Source organism: Micropterus salmoides, unplaced genomic scaffold, assembly GCF_014851395.1.
Source record: "Micropterus salmoides isolate LMB-PRFRI ecotype aquatic unplaced genomic scaffold, ASM1485139v1 Ms_hic_scaffold_7, whole genome shotgun sequence".
Classification (NCBI taxonomy): domain Eukaryota; kingdom Metazoa; phylum Chordata; class Actinopteri; order Centrarchiformes; family Centrarchidae; genus Micropterus; species Micropterus salmoides.
The window spans coordinates 35,521,111-35,535,195 of record NW_024044459.1 but is presented as its reverse complement, the minus strand read 5'-3'; positions in this window follow the sequence as shown (position 1 = coordinate 35,535,195).

Here is a 14,085-nt window from a genome sequence, read left to right as displayed (position 1 = left end):
GCAGCCAGTTACACAGGGGGGTGTTGAGTCCGAGGGGGGCTGAGTTTGGAGATGATATGGTCCTTCACCAGCCTCTCAAAGCACTTCATCATAATGGGAGTGAGTGCGACGGGGCGGTAGTCATTGAGTGATGAAATTGTGGGGTTTTGGGCAATGGTATGATGGTGGCAGTCTTAAAACAGGATGGGACGAAAGCATATGTAAGCGATGTGTTAAATATGTCCATGAGGACGTGAGCCAGCTGGTCAGCACAGTCTTTGAGCACCCGTCTGTTTGAGGCCCGTATGTTATCAGGGGCCTGCTGCTTTTCGCTTGCTTGCTGTGAGGCGACAGTGCTAACCACTGCACCACCATGCCGCCCAGAAAAAATCAATATCAATGAAAAGGGAAAAAAAGAAAACTCAAGTATGTTAAAAAACAAACAAATAAACCCATTAAGTATTTATGGTTCATCGACTCTACCTGCCCTCTGTCTCTGCCTGTCCTCTGAGTCTGTCCTCCTGTGGTAGCCAGCTCTGTCTGTGGCGACCCTTTTCTATGGCCAGGCTGTTCACTCAGTCTATATGTTGTCAGCATTTTTCTTAGTCCATTTAATTTCAGCAGTATGTGTGAGCTTTAAGAGGAATGAGTGTTTCTGAAAGCAACAGCCGGTCAGATAGCTGCTGTCTGAAGTGCTGCTGCATCAGTCTGAGCCTCTGAGAGAGAACGTGATGTGATCAGAGGGAAAGACTCATTTATCATGAGCACACATGTAGGTCCAAACACAGGAAAGCTCCCAGCAGAGATCACAGTAGGTCCTCACCAACACTGACTGAAAGAGTCCAAAAAGAGCAGTGAGCTGAAGCAACACCTCTGGCAGCGTCCCAAAATATGCTAAAATATCCTAAAATGTCCTTTGCTTTAAAGTGTCAGCTGTAAAAATGAGTGTATCAGTTTCAACTGACAGAAAGTTAATCAAGGAAACTACAACATATACACATGTTTATGTAACAGGCCCTGAACGTGAGGTCTGTTTGCCGATTATGATTTTCTGTAGAAAACAGGAAAATTATGAGACAGGCAACAGGTAGTGCGCTCCTTCTCCTGGCTTCTGTCGTACTGAAGACAAGGGTCGGCTGCAAGCCACACCAAGCTGTCTCACTAGGGAGGTGAGGCCCCCTTGTGGCAAAAATATAACATAAATGTACATCTAATCAACTAAATAAGGCTCTGCTACAACAATAAACGCATAGAAATTACAGACTTTTCAAAATAAAATCCCACATTCCTGTGTGTCACATATACAGTGATGAAGTTCATTTAATGTGTTGGTTTGTTTTTGGTTTGTTTGTATTTAAGTATGAACAGACTTCAGAATGTGTTTAGAGTAGGCCTATAACAAATTAATTTGCTGCACCTGTTTGCAAAGAAATACTCCACATTTAGGCTGCTCCTCCAGTATGAAGCTTTTATAACAACATGTTCTTGTCAGACACCTTGTGGCTGCTGCTGAATCTCCGTTTTTTGCACCTCTTGCTGCTGTGAAAGCTGTTTTGCTGCATTTTAGGCAAAGCCCTAACACTGTCTGAAACACTGTTTTAGATTTGAAAAACTTCATTTTATTTGTGAAAATGACAAAAGGGTGATTTCACTGCTTTTTCTCCACATGCAGAACACATTAGACCAGCCTGTTTCTGTCACCACCAACTGCACATCTCACCATCCACCTGACCACACGTGGTTGCATGATATATATAATTATTTTAATCAATAGGCTACTGCTATCAAAATTATCATTTTGTATATTCATAACTGCTGAAAAAAATTATTTTGTCTGAGTTTTAAAATAATATAAAGATTTGATTAGTTTGTTTTAGTTTCGGGTTATGTGCTTAGCAAGCGCTAAGTTAACATTACAGTAACATTACAGTTGGTACACCTGTTAGTGATTTATAAACAACTGTGCTGAGTGAGCCACGATGTCAAAATGGATATACGGCGTTTCTTTAATCAAAGACCACCAAGGCTGGCAGGAGAGAGCTGTGAGGTAACGTCAAGCGACAGCCAAGGATGTAGCAGTTCGCAAGAGGTTGATCCAACTGCAGACAGCGCTGAGGTTCACCATTGCAGCGATGCTAGTAGGTGTAACGTTACTTGCCAAGGCCATAACCTCTTCAAGCAAGGGTTGTTGCTGGCGACACCACCAGGGGATCTCGGTATTGAGAAACCCAAACAAGTAATCCTGAAAAACTTTCCAGCACGTTTTTTCTCAGGCAAAAAAAAATCGTTCAGCAGCTTCTGGTATGGAAGCAGAGACTGGCTGGAATATTCTATTCCTGCAGATGCTGCTACCCTTGCAGAATGTTTCGAGCTCCCACCTCTCCCACAGACACCACATTTACGATTAGTGGATTTTGTGACTGGAAGTATGCAGTGGAAACTGGGAAAGGACGTAATAAACATTCAGCATCAAAAGAACACCTGAGTTGTGAAGCTATGTGGCGGGACAAGGAGAAACGGATTCAGACCGGTAAAGACATCACAACTTTAATCAATGCAGAACATTTTGAACCCAATAGATACTACTTGTCATCAATAATTGATGAGGTCGAGTAACTTGCAGTGAACCAGCTACCTTTTAGAGGTGACCATGATGCTTTTGGTAGTATGACTGAAGATGGATGCGGATTATTTTTGTCCTTATTTGAGTATACTTTGCGGAAAGATGCCGTGTTGGCCAAGATAGCGCAGACTATCCCACACAATGCTAGGTATACTAGCAATGACATTCAAAATTGTTTGATAGACATTATGAGTACTTTGGTCAAGGAGCACATTGTGAAAGAGGTTGGCGAGTCGTTTTATACAATAAAAATAGATGGAACTCGAGACCCGACAGGAAGAGAGAATATTTCAATAGTTGTGCGTTTTGTGAATGAACTGTGTGAGCCAACTGAACGTCTTCTGACAATCGCCACTGCTGACCAGAGCGACGCAGAAACACTGACTGACACGATCATTGAAGAATTAACAAAAGCAGGGCTGAGTTCTGGGAAAATCATTAGTCAGCACAGCAGTGTATGATGGCGCCTCTCTGATGTCGGGTAAACATGGATGGGTGCAAAAACGTCTCCAACAAAAGCTGCACCAAGACATACTGTACCATATGTCCATTGTTTCAACCACCAATTGCATTTGGTAGTCACCCATACTCTCCAAAAACTCCAGTGGAATTGTCCAAAGAAACATAACACCAGTTAATCAGACACAAAACCAGATTCCAGCTCACACACAGAATGGTTGCGAGCATCAATATAAAGTTGACAATGATACGTTGATAGTGAAAAAAGTGAACTTTGTGGGTTTCATATGTCACACCATCAATGTTGCGTCCCAGTTGAAAAAGAAAAGTGACAGAATTAAGGCTATTGTAGAAGCAGCAGGAAAGCTTCTTGATATGAAAGATATCAAAGTAGATCAAATACATGCATTGGTGACGGTAACTGAAAATGGAAATACACAAACAGAGGGTTAGGACACTTATAATGGTTCTTCACATACTACAGTGGAACGCAAGAAGTCTTATAGCTAATGGTCAAGAATTCAAAAAGTACATTCATGAATCAGATGTTGTTCCAGATGCAATATGTGTACAAGAAACTTGGTTACGAGACAGACTAGATTATGTGATACCAGGGTTTAGCTCTATAAGGTACAATAGACCTAACAACCAAACTGGTGGAGGGTGCGTCACCTTTATCAAGGATGGGTTGGCCTACAGGGAATCCCCAAGCTCAGAAGATTCAGAATGTATAATAGTTGAAATATATAGCCCAAGGAAAGAGGGAAACATTAAATTGATTAATTTCTATAACCCATGCAAAAACTTAGATATCAATAAACTGAATGAAATGGCAGGGACTGTATACAGGAAAGAAATATGGTGTGGGGACTTCAATGCACACAACAGCTTATGGGGCAGCAATCACACAGATAATAATGGGGACATAATTGAAGAAATGATGGAAAAAAGATCACTGGTCTGCATTAATAATGGACAGGGAACACGAATGGATGTGAACAGGGGTAAAACATCATGTTTAGATATCACACAGATAATTTGGTAAACGCATGTGAATGGTTTGTTATGAATGATTCTACCATAGGAAGTGACCATTTTCCAGTTCTCACTATTATTAACACAAATGTATGTTTCCAAGAAGGAAGTACAATTAACAGATGGTGCTTTGAGAAAGCAGACTGGGAAAAATTTAGGTTATGTTGTACGAAGTCAGCAAACCTTGTGACGTTAGAAGGTGATGTAGAGGAATGCACAAAGCAAATTACAGAACACATTATAAATGCAGCACATTTAAGTATTCCAAAACGAACAACAATGGGCAGGAAGAAAGTGGTCCCCTGGTAGAATGAGGAGTGTAGCAGAGCTGTAAAAGAACGAATCAAAGCCTTTAAAACATTAAAGAAAAATTTATCACAAGAGAGTGTTTTGGATTTTCAAAGGAAAAGGGCAGTGGCACGTAGGACAATTAAGTTAACAAAAAGAAAAATTGGAGAGAGTTCTGTTCCACCATAGGTAGAGGTGTAGAGTTAGGGGATATATGGTCTATGTTTAAAAGAATGAGTGGGAAAAGGAAAGCGATTAAAATCCCAGCTTTGATAGATGGAGGAAAGACGGTGGTGTCAGACAAAGAAAAGACAGAGATGTTGGGTAGGGCTTTTGCGGCTGTGCATAGTGGTGATCACCTTATGGATATTCATAAGCAACAGAAAGACCTGGCACTCAGAGAAAATAAGGACGTGAAGCTGAAGAGGGAGGATGGTACAACAACTTTAGATGTGGATTTTACAATAACAGAACTCAATATAGCTCTGCTTGGCACGGGATATACAGCCCCAGGACAAGACCAGTTATGTTATGCCATGTTCCGACAGCTGCCAGTAGAGTCAATTAAGCTAGTGTTAAGACTGTTCAATAAAATATGGAAGGATGGAATAATACCGAGAAGTTGGAAAAGTGCAGTTATACTACCGTTTAGCAAACCTGGTAAAGACCCAACCAATCCTGGTAATTATAGACCCATAGCTCTGACATCACACTTGGATGGAGAGGATAATAGTTCGTAGGTTATCACATGTAATGGAACAGAGAGGACTACTGAGTGATATACAAAATGGATTTCGGAAAGGGTGCTCCACAACAGATGCTCTCGTTAGAGTAAGTAATGAGGTAGAAAAGGCACTGAAAATGAAAGAGCTGATGATAATAGTGTATTTTGACATTGAGAAGGCATATGATACTATGTGGAGGGAAGGACTACTAAATAGAACAGGGGTTTGAAGGAAGGATTTATAACTGGATACTAGACTTGGTTGGATCAGAAATTTATACAGAGTTTAAGGTAAATAATTCCCCAGGGGAGCGCAATTAGCCCTATATTATTCAACATTATGATTAATGATATATTTTCAGATTTAGATGGACACATCAAATCAGCGTTATATGCAGATGATGGGGCCATATGGATGAGAGGAAGAAATGAGACATATGTGTTAGAAAACATCAGGTAATAGGGAAAGTAGAGAAGTGGTCATTCAAGTGGGGATTTAAAATATCAACAAGCAAATCCTGTTATATGGTGTTCACAAACAAGCGAAATTAAATGCAAACAAGTGATTAATTTACTGAGAGCGGTGGCGGGATGCGACTGGGGTGCAGATAAACAGTCACTAATTGACATATATAGAGCATGCATGAGGTCATCAATAGATTATGGTTGCATAGTATATAATGCAGCAGCAAAAACAACATTGGAAAAAATTAATAAATTACAATACAGAGCTTTACAGATATGCATTGGAGCCATTAAGAAAACTCCCATTAACACAATACTCATAGAAGCTGGAGAGACACCACTGGAGTTAAGAAGAGAGAAACTAGCGCTAGCATATTGGGTCAGACTGAAAGGAAGTGGGAAAGAAAACCCTGCAAAGGAGATAACAAAGGATTGTTGGGAATATTTCAAGTTTCGGGGGCATGGGTTTGGATGGACGGGGGAAAAGAGAGTCAGGGAATACGGAATGGAAGCATTAGATTTCACCAAACCCGATCCAGTCAGTAACATTCAACCTTGGCTCTATCCAGATGTAAAAACAGATTTTAGTATACTGGAAAAGAAAAGAGGATGGGGAATAGAGGAAGTGGGAATACGGACTAGCAGCTATCTGAGAAACAGTTTCCATAATTATCTAAAAATGTATACAGATGGATCTAAAAACAAACAGGAATGTGTGGGAATTGGAATACATATACCAGAATTCAAATAAATATCTCAAAACGATTATCAGATGGGCTATCTGTATATACAGCAGAAATATTGGCAGTCATTATAGCATTACAGTGGGTTGAAGAGGTCAGACCTGAAAGGGTGATATTATGCACAGACTCCTTAGCAGTTATTAAAAGTATTCAGTCAATGACATCTGTCAGAGAAGACCTACTGATAGAAATGTTTCACAGCTTATTAAGATTACATCGGGGAGGGATAGATGTACAGTTTTGCTGGGTGCCAGCTCATGAGGGAGTAAATGGAAATGAGATTGCAGACAAACTAGCAAAAGAGGCATTACAAAAGGAAATAACAGTTCAAATACCGCTAGGAAAAGGAGAAGGAAAAACAGCCATTAAGAAGAAAGGTACTGAAATATGGCAGAAATGGTTCGTAGGAAGACAGGAAAGGAAGGAGTTACTTTAAAATACAAAAGTCTGTCAGTAATAAAAATTATAGTGAAAGGAGCAGGCGGGAGGAAATTATAATGACAAGACTAAGAGTAGATCACACAGGACTGAGTGGCACCTTGTTTTTATTGGGGAAAAGGAAGAGTGAAAAATGTGAAAACTTTGGGGTTCAAGAAAATGTTGAACATGTCATTTTGCACTGCATATTGTTTGAGTTGGAAAGACAGCTGATAGCTGAGTGATATGATGTTACACACTCCAGTACAGTAGGTGGCAGTATGCACCTAAAAGTTGTTTGCATTCCGGCATTAACTAAGAAGAAGAAGAAAAACTTCTTGATTGTGTCGCAGCAAGAAATGCAGTAGGTGAGTGAACTCGAGCAAAACTAGATCCAGAAAACTATTAAAGTGAAAGTATTTTCTCTGTGTAGTTGGTGGGTCAGTAGAGCTGATGATAGAACTGCAGCAGGTTCCAGATTCACATTATTAACTGTAAAATCATCGATCTTCCTCCCGTCAGTCAGCTGTTCTCATCAGACTCACAGCTTGTTATTATCACACTAACTTCACTAAATGGTTTGGTTTTTTTTTTATCTGAAGCGAGAGTCCTGATCTGTTTTCAGTCCGTGTTTCATCTCTAAAGTCTCTGAAATGAGGAGGTTTGTGATAGGTCCTTAAGTTTTGTTTAAAAAAAATCATCATTCTTATTTTGAAAAAGGCGGAAGTTACATTGTCCTTTAGGCTACAAGAAACTCTTTTGTCTTTGTGTGGCTTGTTCGACTGTTTTTAAGTGTGATGGTATGGAATTCATCTGTGACTGTCCTGAATGGTCCATAACAATTAGGATTGTGAATCTAATTGTGAATCCGGGGTATGTGATGGAGCAGTGGATAAGACACATGCCTTTGGTGTGAGAGACCCGGCTTCACTAATATAGCAACTGTAAGTCGCTTTGGATAAAAGCCTCAGCTAAATGAATAAATGTGAATGTGTGAATCTTCAGGTGGCTCATGATTTCATTCGACTCTGATTGAGAGGGCTAAGATGACATCATAAAACAATTATCGATGCATTATTTGATTTCTATAGGCTATATGGTTTAGTTTCTTGGCTGAATATAGCTGCTATTAGTTCTCAGGAAAGCAGTGGCACATAAGTTACCATGGAGATGTGATGGCTCCAGACCAGGCTCAGTTAATCCTGATATCTGTTCAGTCAGCTGCACACCAAACAGAAACCAGTGGGAAATTCTGGTTATCCCAAGTTTTTATGTAGGTATGTGCTTTGTATTATTTATAAGGTAATGACCGAGGTGGAAAGAGTACTGAAATATTGTAATAAGTTAAAGGACTGTTACGTTGATGAATTTTACTTAAGTAGAAGTAAAGTTACTGGTATAAAAATCTACTCAAGTAAAATTAAAAAGTAGCTCATTTAAATTACTCATTGTTAACATTACTTAGTTACTTTTTTAAACTCCTAAAATAACTTATTAATACTGATTTAATATCTTATTTATAGACCTACTTTTTATACATATTTAATTAAATCGCAGTCCTTTGCAGATTTTAGTTTGTTTGACAAATAGAAAGCAAAGGCGCAAAACAATGTTGGAGAACTTTTAATTCTATAATGAGAAGTTTTGTGAATGTTTTTGCTTCATTATGAAACTGTGGCGGGCCACACTGGGAAAATGGGAGACACTGGACCGTATTTGAAGTTATATCTCTATTTAGGCAACATTCAACAGGTGATTTTAACGTGACTTCATAGAAACTATGAAAACGTATTTTAACAACTACCCATGGTACAAGCAGGGTGCGAACTACAGGGGAGCCAGGGGGAGCGTGGCTCCTCTTAATAAGACATCACATGCTATATTTGCCAGAGGCACAGTCAGTCCTGTCTCTGAGTCACGCGCAAACATGCATTTTTTTACTCGGTAACGGATTTGATTTACAGTGTAGCGAAGTACAATACTTCAAACAAAACACACTTAAGGAAAAGTAAAATTACAGATTATAAAAACGACTTTAAAAATACAACTACACAAAAAAACTACTAAATTACAGTAAGCGAGTAAATGTAAATTTGTTACTTTCTACCTCTGGGTAATGAAGACATGTGAAAAACATTTTAATGTCAATCATATATTTCTAATGAAAAGGCAAATACTGGCTTTGCTCAGTGGCTTTACTTGACTGAAATAAATAAAATAAATACCACAGATAGATACACCCACGCTACCTGTGGCATTTTAAGGCAGAGTAAACTAATTTATGCAAACATGCAAACATGAAAACATAGAATGACTAAAAAAATCACATTGCTTTAGTTATTATGATGTATAAACAGTAAAGTTTTACACAGAGAAATGCTTTGGTTTAAAGATGTGTGTGTGTGTGTGTTGTGAGGTTTACTGATGTAACATGAGGCAGCAGACGAGTTAAGACATGTTAACCAACAAGACAGTTTAACACTTTTTACTGTCCTCTTTTCAGGTTCAGGTTCTGGATATGTCTCTGATGTTTCCAGCCAAGTGAAATCATGGGGTCTGCAGCTACAAGTGAGTCCAGTCAGACTAGTCTGGAAAACATTCTTCTCAACATCTGTATTAAAGCAGTGCTTGAAGTGGGCCGGAACGCCCCGGTACGCAGTAGCCTACCGGCACCTCGACATGACCTATTTTTTCCCACTTCAAGCACTGTATTAAAGAACTTTGTCTAATCCTGGACTAAAAGTCATTTGGCTGTACTCCAATCTTCTATTCCAATTTTGTCTGATTCAGATTTTCTTTCTTTCTAAGAGCTGTAAGTGACAGCATACACAAACATTTACCAGATTTTTAATAGGTTATTTCTTATCTCACCTTTTTAATTGTTTAATTATTTTAGTGTTTCCTCACAAACTGCTTTAAACTGCTCACCTTGCTTTTCCCTTAAGTCACACACAACTTTCTGTCTCGCTGCATGAGTCTGCTCTGTTAACTTTATTCATCAAAAATTCATATTTTATAAATATTAATTTTCCTTTAGTATCTTAAGCTTTGTGTTGAGTCCCCAATGCAGTTTTATTTTAATCCAAGTTCAATTTGTATTTCAGTGTTGTTTTTGTACATTGTTACGAGACAGCTCACTAGGGGAAAGGGAAATAATATAAAATCAGAAATCTTTTGTTAAAAAAAGTGATTTATCTGCAAGCAAAATAATTTCTATAAAAAAAATGGGTCAAAAAACAGGGCCTGTGGGTGCTGTGAAACAGTGAATGCCATGAATGGACATGTGTATGTACACACTCAGTTGTTAATATACATGAATGATACTGTTAGTTTTTTCTATTGATATGATTTTTAGAAAATACGTAACAGGAAGTGATCTCATGCACGGAGTGATGAGATATATTTTTATTTTACATATTTATATAGGTAGAATTTTTTTAAACATTCATATTGCTTTAAGATAATAATTGCTGTCTTTTTACAAAAATGTATTTCAATATTTGAGCTTTGTACCTTTTTTGTGCAACATTAATAGTCATTAATCATCAGATCATTAAATCTTAATGTTTCTAATTTCATAAACTGGCCATCATTTGGCTCTATGATCTTATTTGATGATTTTTATTTTTATAATAGGATTGCTAAATTTGGATTTTATTTTTACACAGTATAGGTGATGTTTATGTGACTGGGCACTTAGTTACGGTGGCCTTGAGAGCTCAATGCACTGCAACAAGACACATAGACAAAACACAAGCAAATTAAGAAAACATCTTCATCAGTTAAAGTTTCAGCATCTAGAAGATGTGCTGCAGATACAGACAACACAACCAAATACTCAAAACGATGACGGAAGTGTTTCCAGAGGACACTAAAATTCATAGGTGTCATTTACACTGGGGACCCTGGGGACATGTCCTTACCACTTGAAATGGCTGATTTTGTCCCCATCACTTTTTGAAAGCATTTACTAAACATTTTCTGAAAATTAGCTTGCAACAAGAAATGTTAATTAACAAAAATAAAGATTTTATGAGAAAGGTATACTTAAAACATAAAATGTAATGTAAATATAGAAGAAACAGATCAGCCTGTTTCAGTCCAAAAAAGTAACTTAGGTTAAAAAACAAGCTGCTCATTACTGCATTATATTCGACAATATTTTATTCTGATTTGTCACCAGCCACGTGAATTTTTGTTCCCTTTATATAAATGAAGGGATTTCCACTCACCAAATTGGTGCAAAAAAAGTCTCTAGAATGCAGGAAATTAAGAGTTTAATGCTCCGCTTCGTCTGGGGGAGGACCTCCAGACCCACCAATCATATAGCCTATTTCATTTATTTATCATATTTCCCTGCGACCCAGGATAAGTGGTTGAACATGATGGATGGATTGGTGGTATTAAAATGCTAATGAAGCTACTTGTGGCCACATGATGTACGGTCTGTCAAATCAAAGAGCGTTTTTGTCTCCTCTCATACTGTTCATAATGCATCTCAGGATAACTCGGTCACCCCTGCATTCATAACAGGCTACAGTCTGTCTGTCATCACTGATGAACCTGCTTATTATCTCTGATTAACAGGAATTTTCCCCAAATGTTTTTTAAAATTTCTTAAAACCTTTTTCCATTTCAAAAATGTTTTACAAACTTTTTCTTCTAACATGCGAACCCCCTCTAAGTAAGTGCAATCTGCAGATCAGAAACTACAAAAACAGAGTTTTATTTATTAGTTTTAAGTTCTTGTGCTTTGAGCTCTCAGGGTCACTATACCACAGACAGACTTCAAGGACCCGACAACGTAACTCTGAGTATTTCACCCAGAGGAAACATACCAACAAATATACGTTGTTTGGCAGAGATAAGAAGTAGTGACTGTCAGGAGAGAAAGAGGCAACCTCGTCCAAACATGGCAGCACACAGCTCATTTTAAACTGATTGCTAAACTAGGAAGTAAACAAGTGTCACTTCAATCAGAGTGAAGGGGAGAGATCTCAGCCTCTTACATATGAAACAATAATTGAGCACTACTGAATATGCAAAGGAAGCTGACTGAAGAGATCCATAGCCTTCTGTAGTTATTTGGATATTGTGTTTTCCAGCATAATTTATGATTACACCCAAATATGTAGTTTCATACACTTTTAATTTCTACATTATTTATTCTTACTTTAATATCAGTGTTAATGACCTGATATCCAATGATTAATTAAATGTAAGGACAGACTGTCACGCTGTTTATAACTCTAGTTGGTGTCTCCTCCCGGGTCAATATCTCCAAAAATAAAAGTACTAAATAATCAACAGCAATATGCCCTTTAATTAAAGACAACAAGGGAATGAATCAGTTTTCTTTGTCCTTACAGTGTCAGAGGATCTGAAACCACTGAAACGCAACGAAAGCTATGGAATGATGCCACCTGACAGTGAGTTAACTGAACTGAGTCCGAATTATTCTTCTGTATATTAACATCTAGAATTACAGTGTTTGTAGGTTCTGGGTACAAACTCACGTTTTATTTAATTTGAATATTTACAAGCTCGGTGGTGAATTTGCAAAGTCCACCTTAAAAAAGCTTTGACTTCCTCATTGGTTATAAATCCTATTTTATTGTTTTCATTTTGGTCTAAGTTAATTCAGTGTTTTCCTTTCAGTGTCTGAGCTGAGGGTTGTTCTGCTGGGGAACAGCTGGTCTGAGAGGAGAAAAGTGGGGAACTTCATACTGGGAGAGACTAAGTTCAACACTGATGAAGAACCAGACCGCTGTCTGAGAGAAAGAGGACGGTTGGAGGAGAGAGAAATAGTTCTCATCTACACTCCAGATCTGCTGCATCCCAACATCTCCCTAGAAGAACTGACCAAACATGTCAAATATCTGCTCCTGCACCTCGTGTCTCTGATGGCTGTGCTGCCTGAAAACTTCACATAAACTTAGGCTATAATCAATCCTTGAATACTTCAGTGATCTGTCATTTGATCATTCACTGAAGGGGAGGGGGGGGGGTGATATTTTAACACTATTTTTGACAAATCTTCAATGATAAAATATAAGACTGAAAAAATATACTTTTTCATTTTGTTGAAAGTCACAAAATGCAAAACAATCCAGGTGCATTTTAAAATGTCGCGTACACTGTTTCCCACATTGTGTTTTCCTGTTGTTGTGGCCAGCCCTTTATAATCACTTTGATCTGTTTTTTTTACATTTATTCTTAAAGCTTTTACTGCAGCAGGGTTTACATTTACATTTATTTAGCTAACGCTTTTAGCCAAAGCCACTTACAATTGCTAATCATGTCAGAGGTCGCATGACTCTGGAGCAACAGGCGGTTAAGTGTCTTGCTCTGGGACACATTGGTGGATTGGTCTATTCTGATGAAGCATGCAGGGTGAAACAGTAAACACAGTAAAATATCAAATTTCCACCACAGTAGATTTAAGAGTAAATGTAAGTCGTTGCTAACCACCTCTGATATATTATGTGCACATATTTTAAAATTTAGTGAGAAAGTTAAAGTTAAGGAAAAGATGATTTTAGTGGCAGCTCTGCGAGAAGAGAACAAAATTAACATCCAATTCAAAGAGAACTGATTAGAGATAACGGACTGTAATCAAATAATAATAAATGTTACAGGAGATCTGGGATGATTGTAACACGTCCAATTTTGCCATTCATGAACAAGTTGCAGGTCACTTGCTTCACTCTGCAAATGCTCAGTTTAGTCTTTATTCCACAAGGGGAAAATAGCCCCCTGTGTCTGGCCCAGCCAGTTTTAGAAGAAAAAGAAATCATTTTAGGTAAGAAAGTGTTTTTTTCCCATTCATTTATTTTTGTTAAAGCATTACCTGCTTTATAGTTAAACTACAAGTTAAATCATGTTTATTGCGTGTAGATATCTTTAATGCATGTAATGTATGTTAGTGCTAATGTTTTAGCACTAACATACATTACATGCATTAAGTTCATGGCTACAAGAGTTTGGGTTAGCTGTAACACAAGAAAGAAATATTTAGTTGTATTAAGATGTTTGCTTAATTTCCAGTATGTGTTATTATGTAATGTTACATGTCAGCACAGGCACACAGACTACGGGGGGGAATTGTAACATTTTACTTGTTTGAGACTGTGACAGCCCCAAGAGCTCTCTGTATTGGGCCTTTTTACTGTGCAGTGTCTTTGTGCAATGCTTTTGTTCTCTACTGACGTTAACAACACGCACCACATATTAATCATTGCACTCCTGCATCGCCTCCACATTGTTTATTTACTTTAATAAAACTCATTGATTATTGTTTAAAGTCAGTTGCATCCTCCTCCTTTGTTGCGGTTTGAGAGCCAGGTCTTAAC